Here is a 12,465-nt window from a genome sequence, read left to right as displayed (position 1 = left end):
TAATTCTGGCCAACACTGGACAGTTACACCACACGTACTCCAACCCCCGTCATGCATGCTCTCCTCCTGTCCCTGTCCCTGTCCTCCTGCCCCGAGATATACACCCCGCAGAGCACGAGGGCTGACCCACTGTGCTTAGGACTAATATTTAAAATGCAGAATGGCTGTGGAGGGCGCCTGATCCCAAGCCTTGTCGCGCAGTAAAAAGATATAAACAGAATAAATTACCTCTCCAGCTTGGATTATGAGAATACCCATCTCCTGACCGGAATTTTAAGTCCTGCCTCCCTTGTAGCCCTGCACACGGCTGATTTATGGAAACTCGAGCACCTCTCTGCATATTTCTTCTGTTCAGCCAAGTGACCAAGTTTACCCTTCCTACGCCATTAGCATTATTAACACCTGGGTAACCGATCATTGCAAATGGGCCATTTCTGTGATGAACGGAAACCTCTCCAGCCGCTTCTCCAGGCCAGCACCACCTCTGGCTTCCTCTTTCTGAATTTTGTGCCAGAGCTCAGAACCATCCTCACCTGCCCCTGCCCCCCAGCACCTGCTGATGGGTTCCTGGGAGCTGGGGGAGGAAATGTCTCACCCCAGCAGGTGCTCATGGCTTTCTGACAAGCACACAGGAAGTGACACCACAGCTGGTATTCATTTATTCTTCAGAGAACTGACCAGGGAATGAAATTGAGGCTCAAGGAGGGCAAGAGAGTGGCCTAAAGTCCCACAAAGAGTTTACAGAGGAGTTGGAATCAGGATTCATATCTACTTGCCTCTTGCTACTCAAAGTGTGGTCCGTGGACCAGCAGTGGCATCACCTGGGAGCTGGTTAGAAACGCAGCGTTTCAGGCCCCACTCCAGAACTGCACACCACAGGTTGCACAGCTCCTGGGGACCTGTGTGCACACTCTATTTTTGGAGCATTGGCTTGGAAATCACACCCAGATTCTCCATGATCCCTTGTTCACTGCAGGAAAACCTTACGGTGTAAATTTTCTTTGTTTGGAAACAGCTGAGATCCCCAACTCTGTGGTCTAGCTGAGTAAGTGTAGAGGAAGTAGCTGGCTGAGCTAGTGATGGCCTCCTGGGCACCTGCAGCATTCCTGTCCACGTCTTCCTCCATTGCAACACCTCAACCCACACTGTGTTTGTGTCTCCATCCCACCGCTGGGAGCAACTTGAGACCAGGGACCGTGTGACCTCACATTAGGTACACAACATCTCTGAGCCTCAGCTTTGCCAGGCCCTATAAAAAGAGCACAAAAACATCTAACTTCAAGTTTCATCGTAAAGGTTAAATAAGGCCATATGTGTCATAGTCTAAACACAGTGCCTGTTAGAGAGCCGGCCATTGAGTAATAAACACAAAAATGAAATAATATTAATAATATAGTAATCATGACAATGGTCATTCATTGGATGCTGTCATTATTATTTATTTCATTTTCTTCTTTGAGGAAGTGCTTAAAACATTTTTTAAAACAAAGACTAACTTCACAGCCTACTGGACAAACATGCAGTTTATTACTTTTCAGAATATACTTCAAGATTACCCACGCTGCCTAACGAAAAATTATACGGCCTGTGAAGATAAGACTGGGAGTTGGGTGCAGTGGATCATGCCTGCAACCCCAGCACTTTGGGAGGCCGAGGCAGGTGGATCACTAGAGATTGGAAGTTCAACACCAGCCTGGCCAACATGGTAAAACTCCATCTCTATTAAAAATACAGAAAACATTAGCCAAGTGTGGTGGTGTGTGCCTGTAATCCCAGCTATTCGGGAGGCTTAGGTGGCAGGATCGCTTGAACCCAGGAGGTAGAGGTTGCAATGAGCTGAAATCGCACCACTGCACTCCAGCCTGGGTGACAGAGCAAGACCCCATCACAAAAAAAAAAAAAAAAAAAAAAAAAAAAGACGGGATCTGACACATAGTAAGAGGTCAAGGCCTAGTGGAGAATAATCTGACATCTTTTAAAAAAGAAATGTGGCTGGGCATAGTGGCTCATGCCTGTAATCTCAGCACTTGGGGAGGCTCAGATGGGAGAATCGTTTGAGCCCAAGAGTTGAGACCAGCCTGCGCAATATACTGAGACCCCATCTCTACAAAAAAAATCAAAAATTTATAATTTAAAAGTTAGCCAAGTATGGCGGTAGTCCCAGCTACTCAGGATGCTGAGGTGGGAGCATCACTGGAGCCCCGGAGGTTGAAGTTCCAATGACTGTGGCTCTGTACCACTGCACTCCAGCCTGCATGAGAGTGAGACCTTGTCTTAAAAAAAAATAAAAATAAATGCATCATCAGGAGATGAACAGATAAACAAAATGTGGGCCGGGCATGATGGTTCATGCCTGTAATCCCAGCACTTTGAGATGCCAAGGCGGGAGGATTGCTTGAGTTCAGGAGATTGAGACCAGCCTGGGCAACATGGCAAAAATCCATCTCTATAAAAAAAAAAAAAATCAAACACACACACACAAAGATTCACTGGATATGGTGGCTCGTGCCTGTGGTCCCAGCCACTTGGAAGGCTGAGATAGGAGGATTCCTTGAGGCGGGGAGGTCGAGGCTGCAGTGAGCCATGATTAGGCCACTGCAATCCGGTCTGGGCAACAGAGCAAAACTCTGTCTCAATAATAATAATAATTAATTAAGTAAGTAAGTAATTAAAGATAAACAAAATGTGGTCTATCCATACAATGGAATGTGATCCAGCCATAAAAAGGAATGAAATGCAGATACATACAACGTGGATGAACTTTGAAAATTTTACAGTAATTTAAAGAAGTCAGTCACAAGAAAATTACACCTTATAGGATTCCATTTATAGGAAATAGCCAGAATAGGTAAAACCATAGAAGCAGAAAGTGGATTGATGGTTGCCAGGGGGTAGGGGGAGGGGAATAGGGAGTGGCTGCTAAAGTGATACAGGGTTTCCTTTCCATGTGATGAAATACTCTGGAACTAGAAAGAAGAGGTGGCTGCACAGCCTTGTGGATGCATTAAATGCCTCTGAATTGTTTGTTTTTAAATGGTTAATTTTATGTTATGTTTTACATTATTAAGATATGAAGAAGGGCCAGGCACAGTGGCTCACACTTGTAATCCCAACACTTTGGGAGGCTGAGGTGGGCGGACCACTTGAGGTCAGGGGTTTGAGACCAGCCTGGCCAACATGATGAAATCCCATCTCTACTAAAAATACAGAAATTAGCTGGGCGTGGGTGCATGCATGTAATCCCAGCTACTTGGGAGGCTGAGACAGGAGAATCACTTGAACTCAGAGGGCAGAGGTTGCGGCAAGCTGAGATCATGCCACTGTACTCCAGCCTGGGCAACAGAGAGAGACTCTGTCTCAAAACAAAACAAAACAAATGAAGAAAAGGCCAGGCGTGGTGGCTCACACCTGTATTCCCAGCACTTTGGGAGGCTGAGGCAGGCAGATCACTTGAGGTGGGGAGTTCAAGACCAGCCTGGCCAACATGGTGAAACCCTAATCTCTACTAAAAATACAAAAATTAGCCAAGCGTGGTGGTGGTGCATGCCTGTAATCCTAGCTACTCGGGAGGCTGAGGCACAAGCATCACTTGAACCCAGGAGGCAGAGGTTGCAGTGAGCCAAGATCCCATCACTGCACTCCAGCCTAGGCAACAGAGCAGACTCTGTCTCCAAAAAAAAAAAAAAAAAAATCTGAAGGAAATAAAATGCAGTTTTGTTATACTTGGGGATTTAAGGAAGACTCAAGCCCAGCTAAATACGAACCCCCATGCCTAACGAAGAGTGAGAGTCTGTGTTATAATACCAGTTGCAGGTTGTCTGACTGCAGATATTGCTGAAGAAAGAGTTTGCTTTGCACACTTTTTTGGCGGGGGTGGTCCCTGAAATAAAGATCAGCCTTGTTATGTGATGCTCCCACCAAGGCAGGGTTTCCTGAAGTGTGGGACGGGTACCCCTGGAGAATCAGGTATTTTCAGAGATGCCTAACATTCCGTGAGGAAGTCACTCTCTTTCCAGCTCTCCTTCAGCGCTTCTGATTGTTTTAAGGAGACTCTCTGTGGGGTTTAGCATGTCTTAAGTGCCCTCTAACACTTGCTTATCCAGGCAACCATAGGCTCAGGCTTGGAGACTTGGTGGGCAGAAGCTAGTAACTATGTGATGATATTGTTTTGTTTTTCATTGTATCTATTTCCACACGTAGTATCTAATTCTGAGAAGTGAAACGGTTTCTCCATTTAGAGTGGTGATAACATTTTCTTTCTAACAGCATTGAAAGCTTCAAGAAAAATGCGAATGAGGGAATAGTAAAGATGATGCATGAGGCCAGGCACCATGCTTCATGCCTGTAATCCCAGCACTTTGGGAGGCTAAAGCAGGAGGATCTTTTGAGCCCAGGAGTTCAAGACCAGCCTGGGCAACACAGTGAGACTCAATCTCTACCAAAAAAAAAAAACGTAAAAATTAGCCAGGCACGGTGGTGAATGCCTGTGGTCCCAGCTACTTGGGAGGCTGAGGTGGGAGGATCTCTGGAGCCCAGGAGGTTCAGGCTGTAGTGAGCTATGATCACTTCACGGCACGCCAGCCTGGGCAACAGAGCAAGACCCTGCCTCTCTAGGAAAAAAAAAAATGACGCATGGGGAGCTGGCAAAACCCTAGGAGGCAATATAGGTTTGGGGATGATATTTCAGGAATATGCCTACTCAGAGACAGCTGGTCCCCAGCTGGCCCACTCCAGGTCACTGGAGCTCTCTCTGTAGTAATCACACAGCCCCATGGGATTTTCAGTTTCGGGCTGGCTTTGCCATGTTTGTGCTGTGTGACTGTGACTAGGTTACTCACCCTCTCTGGGCCTCAGTCTCTTCATCTGAAGTATATGGGTGGAAAGTGGACCAAAGACCCTGGAGCCAAGTTGTGCAGACCTCTGACTTGTCTGATTTCAGGTTGAGGCTGCGGTGAGCTATAATCACTCCACTGCACTCTAGCCTGGGCTACAGAGCAAGACCCTGTCTCCCTAAAAAAAGAAAAAAAAAAAGAAAGGTGATGCCTGACTTCCTGAACTTTCTCTTCATTTGTTCATTCATTCGATTATTCAGCAAACGTTTTGTAACGGCTTAGTGTACGCTAGGCACTCCCTGGACTCCCTGGGTTCCGTGTAAGTAGAATAGATTTTGGTCCCAGTCCTCACAGAGCTAATATTCTATGGGGGGACACAGAGAGTAACCAAAGGAGAAAGGGAGAAATAACTTCAAATCATGATAGGAAAAGAGAGTGATGAGATTGAGAAACTGGGTGATGGGGGGTACCCGGCAAGGATGGCCCAGGGTACAAGTGGGGTACTCACCTTGAGTGCAGAATTTAAGGGGAGGGGCACCAAAAGCTGAGTAAGAAAAATAAATGGTTCTTTGGTTTTGGTTTTGGTTTTTGAGACAGGGTCTCACTCTGCTGTCCAGGCTGGAGTGCAGGGATGCAATCACAGCTCACTGCACCCTCAACCTCCCAGGCTCGAGCAATCCTTCCACCTCAGCCTCTGAAATAGCTGGGACGATAGACATGTGACATGACATTCTGCTAATCTTGTTATTATTTGTAGAGACAGGGTCTTGCTAGGTTGCCCAGGCTGGTCTCAAATTCCTGGGCTCAAGTGATCCATTCACTTCAGCCTCCCAAAGTGCTGGGATTACACGCATGAGCCACCATGACTGGCCCCCCCAAAAAATATATATATAATATATATGTATCATACATATTATATATAACATATTACATATATTATAACCATATAACATATTATATATAACATATTACGTATATTATATACCATATAACATATTATATATAACATATTACATATATTATATACCATATAACATATTATATATAACATATTACATATAATATACTATATAACATATTATATATAACATATTACATATATTATATAACATATTACATATATTATATAATATATAACATATATAATATATAACATACATTGTATATAATATATAACATACATTACATATATTACATATATATTACATATATTACATATATTATATAATATATTACATTATATATAATATATTACATATATTATATAATATATTACATGTACTATATAATATATTACATGTACTATATATTACATATATTATATATTATATGCATACATTATATAATATATAACATACATTATATATAATATATTACATATATTATATAATATATTACATGTACTATATATTACATATATTATATTTAATACATTATATCTTATACTATATATGTTATATATATTACATATAACATATAATATGTATTACATATATTATATATATAAATTTTTTAATAAGCTAGGGGGTGGGGTGTTGCACACCTATGGTCCCAGCTACTCCAGAGGCTGAGGCAGGAGGATTGTTTGAGCCCAAGGGTCCAAGGCTGCAATGAACCATGATCACACCACTGCACTCCAGCCTGGGCAGCAGAGCAAGGCTCTGATGAAACAAACAAACAAAAAAGACCACCCTGACTTCTGGCTTCTGGGTGGCAATTAAATTGGGGGTACCAGCCTCAAGACTAGCAGCAGGGAGGCTGGGGGGAGGCTGCTGGTTCCCTCAGATGAGGGACGAGCCTGTTGGTGTCTTTTGTGTACACAATGGCACATCTTCTCCCTGGAAGCCTTTGAGGGATGCTTTCATTCCCCATTATGCAGAAAAGGAAACTGACGCTCAGAGAGGTGAATGCACCTGCTCAGGGTCCTAGCTAGTAGGGAGCAGAGGTGGGATTTGAACTCAGATTTTATATACCTGGCTGGCCTATTTTCTGCCCGCCTCATCATCTCAGAAGAATGGGCCAACCATGTATGTTCAGGTCAACCTCAGTTTTCCTCATCTGTAATATGGGCCAATTTATAGAACCCACCTCCAAGAGCTGAGGTAGTCAAAGAAATATGCCACACACAGGCTAAGTCCCCATTCACTTTTACCTTAAAAGAAAGTTAAAAAAGGTCTTTTCTCATTCGCCTCTCTCTCTGCTGGCTCTACCCTAAAAGGAGAAACTTTGGTATTTGTTCCTCAAACATTTATTTTATTTTTTAGATCTTTTTGGAAGGGGAAGGATTGGTGAAGGTAATCAGTTTTCGGACTTAAGATAAAAAATCGCAGGAAAGGGTCGACTTGACTCTTTATAATTAATGGGGCGGCTTGTAATAGGATTCTCCTGCCTGTGGCGCTCCCAGGAAACACCTTTTTACATAAGATATTGCCCACGCCGGAGTGGCAGCAGGGTGATTTATGGGGTTTCTTGCTCCAGAAAACCTCTCCTGGGGTTGCCCAACCAGCGGAATTTATCAGGGAGTTTAGAAGCAAAGCAAGAAACCTACCCGTGACATTTTTGGTGGAGTTTAAAAAGCACAAACACCGGGGAAGAGAGAGGCCAATGGAACAGGGGTAAGGGGGAGAGTGTTCATTTACATTGGGTTTTCTACAAGCAGAGGCTGAGATGGGGATTCTGCACACATGGTTTACTAAGTGGGGGCTCCCAGTAGAAGAAATGAGAGAGGCAGAATAGAGCAATGTGGGGAAGCCAGGCTCAGATCCAAGTTCAGGTGGAGTCTGGACCCTGAATGGTACCCACAGGGTTGCCCCACTTTGAAATGAGGGGATCTGCTTTCTTCTTCTTCTTCTTCTTCTCCTTCTCCTTCTCCTTCTCCTTCTCCTTCTCCTTCTCCTTCTTCTTCTTCTTCTCTTCCTCTTCCTCTTCCTCTTCTTCTTTTCTTCTTCTAGTCTTCCTCTGTCACCCAGGCTGGAGTGCAGGGGCACAATCTCAGCTCACTGCAACCTCCACCTCCCAGGTTCAAGTGAGTCTTGTGCTTCATTTTCTCAAGTAGCTGAGACTACAGGTGCCTGCCACCATGCCTGGCTAATTTTTTGTATTTTTAGTAGAGATGGGGTTTCACCATGTTGGCCTGTCTTGAACTCCTGACCTCAGGTGATCTGCCTGCCTCGGCCTTCCAAAGTTCTGGGATTAGAGGTGTAAGCCACTGCACCCAGCCCGGGGTGGGGTGCGCTTTTTAGTAATATATGCCTGTATTAGCCAGTCACTGGCTGTGGGCCACCCTCAGGCAGCTGTGACCCCACACAGCTCTGGACAAGGCGACCCCCATGGGCAGTTCTCTGGCCAGGGTGCAGCTGAAGTGTGTTAGCAGCCAACACGTCCCAGCGGCTGGGGGATGATTGCACCTACATGGTTAAAGGATCTGAATCCAGAAGTGGAGGGCACCAGTAATGTCCACTGCAGAGGCAAAGGATGCCCAGGACAGGAGATGGAAATCAAGGCTGAGAACAGGGCTGAGGGAGGCAGGCAGGGGAGATATCTCATGCTGAACTCTTCCAGGACCTCCCTCATGCTCAGGAAAAACCAAAGCCTTGCAAGGCCTTTCAGGATCCGGTATCCTTTCTATTGACCCCAACCCCCACCTCGTGCTCTGCCTGTCTTCTATTATCTTCTACTATTCTCCCCTCACCCTCTTCCCTGCAGCCACCCTGGCCTCTTCGAACATTCCCACCTCAGGACATTTGCACATCCTGTTTCCCCTGCGTGCCCTGCATGGCCTCCTCCTTCATTTCCTTCCAGCCTCAGCTCAAACTTCACCTTTTCGAAGAGGCCTTCTTTGATCACTCTCTCTCAGCTAACTGTAATAGATTAAGAGACGTAAGAAACAGAGCAATCAAATGCAACATGGGCCAGGCGCGGTGGCTCGTGGCTGTAATCCCAGTACTTTGGGAGGCTGAGGCAAGATCACTTGAGCCCAGGAGTTAGAGACCAGTTTGGGCAATATATCAAGACCTTGTCTGTATTTTAAAAAAAAAAAACAAAAACAAAATGCAATATGAAGACTATTTAGATTCTGATCCAACAAACTAATTCTCTCTCTCTCTCTCTCCATCCCCCTACCCCCCAACCCCCCTTTCTATCTTTTTTTTTTTTTTTTTGAGATGGAGTTTCGCTTTTGTTGCCCAGGCTGGAGTACAGTGATGCCATCTCAGCTCACTAAAACCTCAGCCTCCCTGGTCTTAGCGATTCTTCTGCCTCAGCCTCCCAAGTAGCTGGGATTACAGGTGTGTGCCATCACACCCAGCTAATTTGTGTATTTTTAGTAGAGATGGGGTTTCACCATATTGGTCAGGCTGGTCTCAAACTCCTGACTTCAAGTGATCTACCTACCTTGGCCTCCCAAAGTGCTGGGATTATAGGCATGAGCCACCGAGCCCGACCTTGTCTTTCTTTTTTAAGACAAGATCTCGTTTTGTCACCCAGGCTGGAGTACAGTAGCACAATCACAACTCACTGCAGCTTTGAACTCCTGGGCTTAAGTGATCCTCCCACCCCAGCCTCCTAAGTAGCTGAGGACTACAGGCATGAGTCACAACACCTGGCTAAAATGTTGTGTTTTTTTGTAGAGATGGGGTCTCTCTATGTTGCCCAGGCAGGAAAATTTTTTTCTTATCTATTAGAGATCCATACTGATATACTTGATGAGAAAAACAGTGTAATGCTTAGGATTTTTTGAAAATATTCCAACACAATAAATAGCCCCCCACGCCTTTCTTGCCATTCTCTCTCCCTTTACCCTGTCTCATCTTTCCTCAAACCCCCTATCAGTATCTGACACAGTGTATTTTTATTTGGGGCTTTGCCATTGTCTGTCTCTTTCCATTAGAATGTAAGCCTCCTGAAGCCAGGGCTTTTGCTGTATCCCTATGCCTAGAAAAGTGCCTGGCACAGAGTAGGTGCTTAATAAATATTTGCCAAATAAATGACTGCATGGATCCCTAGGCTGTTCACTCCCCAACCCCCTTTACTCCCTTCTTTTGGATCCCCCGTCTCAGACATCTACACAGGTGGTTGCCCAAGCCAGAAACTTGGTGGCCACCCTTGGCCCACCCCCTTCCCAATCAATCACTGAGCTTTGTTGACTTCACTTTCTTTTTTTTTTTTTTTTTTTTTTTTTTTTGAGATAGAGTCTCGCTCTGTCGCCCAGGCTAGAGTGCAGTAGCACGATCTCGGCTCTGCAACCTCCGCCTCCCAGGTTCAAGGAATTCTGCCTCAGCCTCCCAAGTAGCTGGGACTACAGGCGCCTGCCACCACGCCTGGCTAATTTTTTTTTATTTTTAGTAGAGACGGGGTTTCACCATCTTGGCCAGGCTGGTCTTGAACTCCTGACCTTGTGATCCACCCGCCTCGGCCTCCCAAAGTGCTGGGATTACAGGCGTGAGCCACCGCGCCCAGCCAACTTCACTTTCTTAATTTCTCCAAACTTGTTGCCTTTTCATGCAAACCACATGACCTGGTCTAAGCCTACAGGGCCCTTCCCAGGGCCACCGAATCAAACAGAGATCAGTCTGGAGCTCGTCCTCCAGGCAGCTTGTCCCAGAGCAGAGAGATTTTAGCTCACCTGGAGTACCTCCTCATCCACAGTCACTCACTCATCCACTCCATTCTTCATTGTAGTAGAGACTGCTAGTTACCCTCCAGTCCCAAGTCTTCTTTTTAGAAATTGAACGCTGAGCTTTAGCTAGGTAAGTGTCCTCCCAGCTAAAGACTACATTACCTATCCTTTCTTACAGCTGGGTGATTAAGTCTTGGCCAATGGGCTATGAGCAGAAGGGAAGTGTGCCACATCCGGGTAATGCCCTTAAAAGGAAACATCTTGCCCTCTACTTTCTCTTTCCTCTTACTGCAGCCTTGGTAATTATGAGCCAGTTTTGACCAGGCACGTGAGAACCATATTTCAAGATACGGTGAAGCAACAGAACAGAAAGAACCTGCCTGGTTCCCTGTATTTTCTTGTGGAGCAGAGCTGCCTACCTGCCCTGAAATAACACTGTAGTTTTAGATCTTTTTGTTATAGCAGCTTAACCTATACCTTTACACATTTGCTCCATGTGGCAAAGACTTCTTGTCATCCTCAACATCCATTCTATTCTTGTTTGTTTATTTGTTTTTTCAGGGAGTCTTGCTCTATCGCCCAGGCTGGAGTGCAACAGCACGATCTTGGCTCACTGCAACCTCCGCCTCCTGGGTTCAAGTGATTCTCGTGCCTCAGCCTCCTGAGTAGAATGGTAGAGCACACCACCATGTCCAGCTAATTCTTATAATTTTAGTGGAGATGGGGTTTCACCCTGTTGCCCAGGCTGGTCTCAAACTCCTGGCCTCAAGCAATCTGCCCATCTCGGCCTCACAAAGTGCTGGGATTACAGGAATGAGCTACTGTGCCCAGCCCATTCTATTCATCTTCCTCTATAGTAGAGCCTCTGATTTTGGCTGAGTTGCATGGCTGACATTTTTCAGCCACCTTTGCAGCTAGTTATGGCACATGACTAAGTTCTGACCAATGAGCTATGAGCAGAAGTAGTGTGTAGCAACTATTTTAAGTGTCCTTAAAGAGAAGGAAGTTTCCCTTCTTCATCTCTTCATCTCTTCCTCCTTCCTGCTGCCTGGAATTAGCATACAGTGGCTGTCCTCCAGCATCCACTTGGGACCATCAGGTGACCAGGGGAGTGGAAGCCATTCACGGCCACACAAACAGAACAAAGGAGTCTGAGTCCCCGACACCACTGGACACAACACCAGCCTTGGAGTGCTTAATTCCAAACTTTCATTTGTTTATTTATTTTTTGTTTGTTTGTTTGAGTCTCCCTCTGCACCCAGGCTAGAGTGCAGTGGCGCAATCTCGGCTCACTGCAGCCTCTGCCTTCCAGGTTCAAGCGATTCTCCTGCCTCAGCCTCCCAAGTAGCTGGGATTACAGGCACGTGCCACCACACTCAGCTAATTTTTGTATTTTTAGTAGAGACGGGGTTTCACCATGTTGGTCAGACTGGCCTCAAACTCCTAACCTCAAGTGATCTGCCCACTTCGGCCTCCCAAAGTGCTGGAATTAAAAGCATGAGCCACTGCTCCCAGCCTTAATTCCAAACTTTTAAGTGAAAGAGAAACAAACTTCTATTTTGTTTAAGTCTCTTATCTTGTGTTTCTTGAATTGTCAAACTGAACCAAACCCTAACTGATATACTCATTCATTCGTTCATTCTGAAATGAACCAGAAACACAAAGTAATGAAAATAGGTGTGCAGGTCCAGAATGGATGTCCCAAATCTCCCTGCCATGGGACACGAGGTGCCCAGTCTGACCCAGAAAGCCCCGGAGGAGCTGGACATGGAGGTCCTCAATCAATCGCTCTATGTCCCCATGAGAACAAAGCACCCCACCAGGCAAGTGGGAAGACCCTTGGGTCCCCACACCAGGTGTCCTGAAGTGAGCAGCTGCCCATCTCTGGACCTCCCCATGCCCCTCACCATCAGCATGTTTGCTCTACTGGGCCTCCAGGAAGCTCAGGCAGGAGGCTCCAACTCAGAGTAATTTTCCAAGCCCCTGAGATGGATGGAAAATTAGGAAACTGCTGGA

The sequence above is a fragment of the Pongo abelii genome, chromosome 10, assembly GCF_028885655.2.
Source record: "Pongo abelii isolate AG06213 chromosome 10, NHGRI_mPonAbe1-v2.0_pri, whole genome shotgun sequence".
Lineage (NCBI taxonomy): Eukaryota > Metazoa > Chordata > Mammalia > Primates > Hominidae > Pongo > Pongo abelii.
This window is presented reverse-complemented; position numbering follows the sequence as displayed.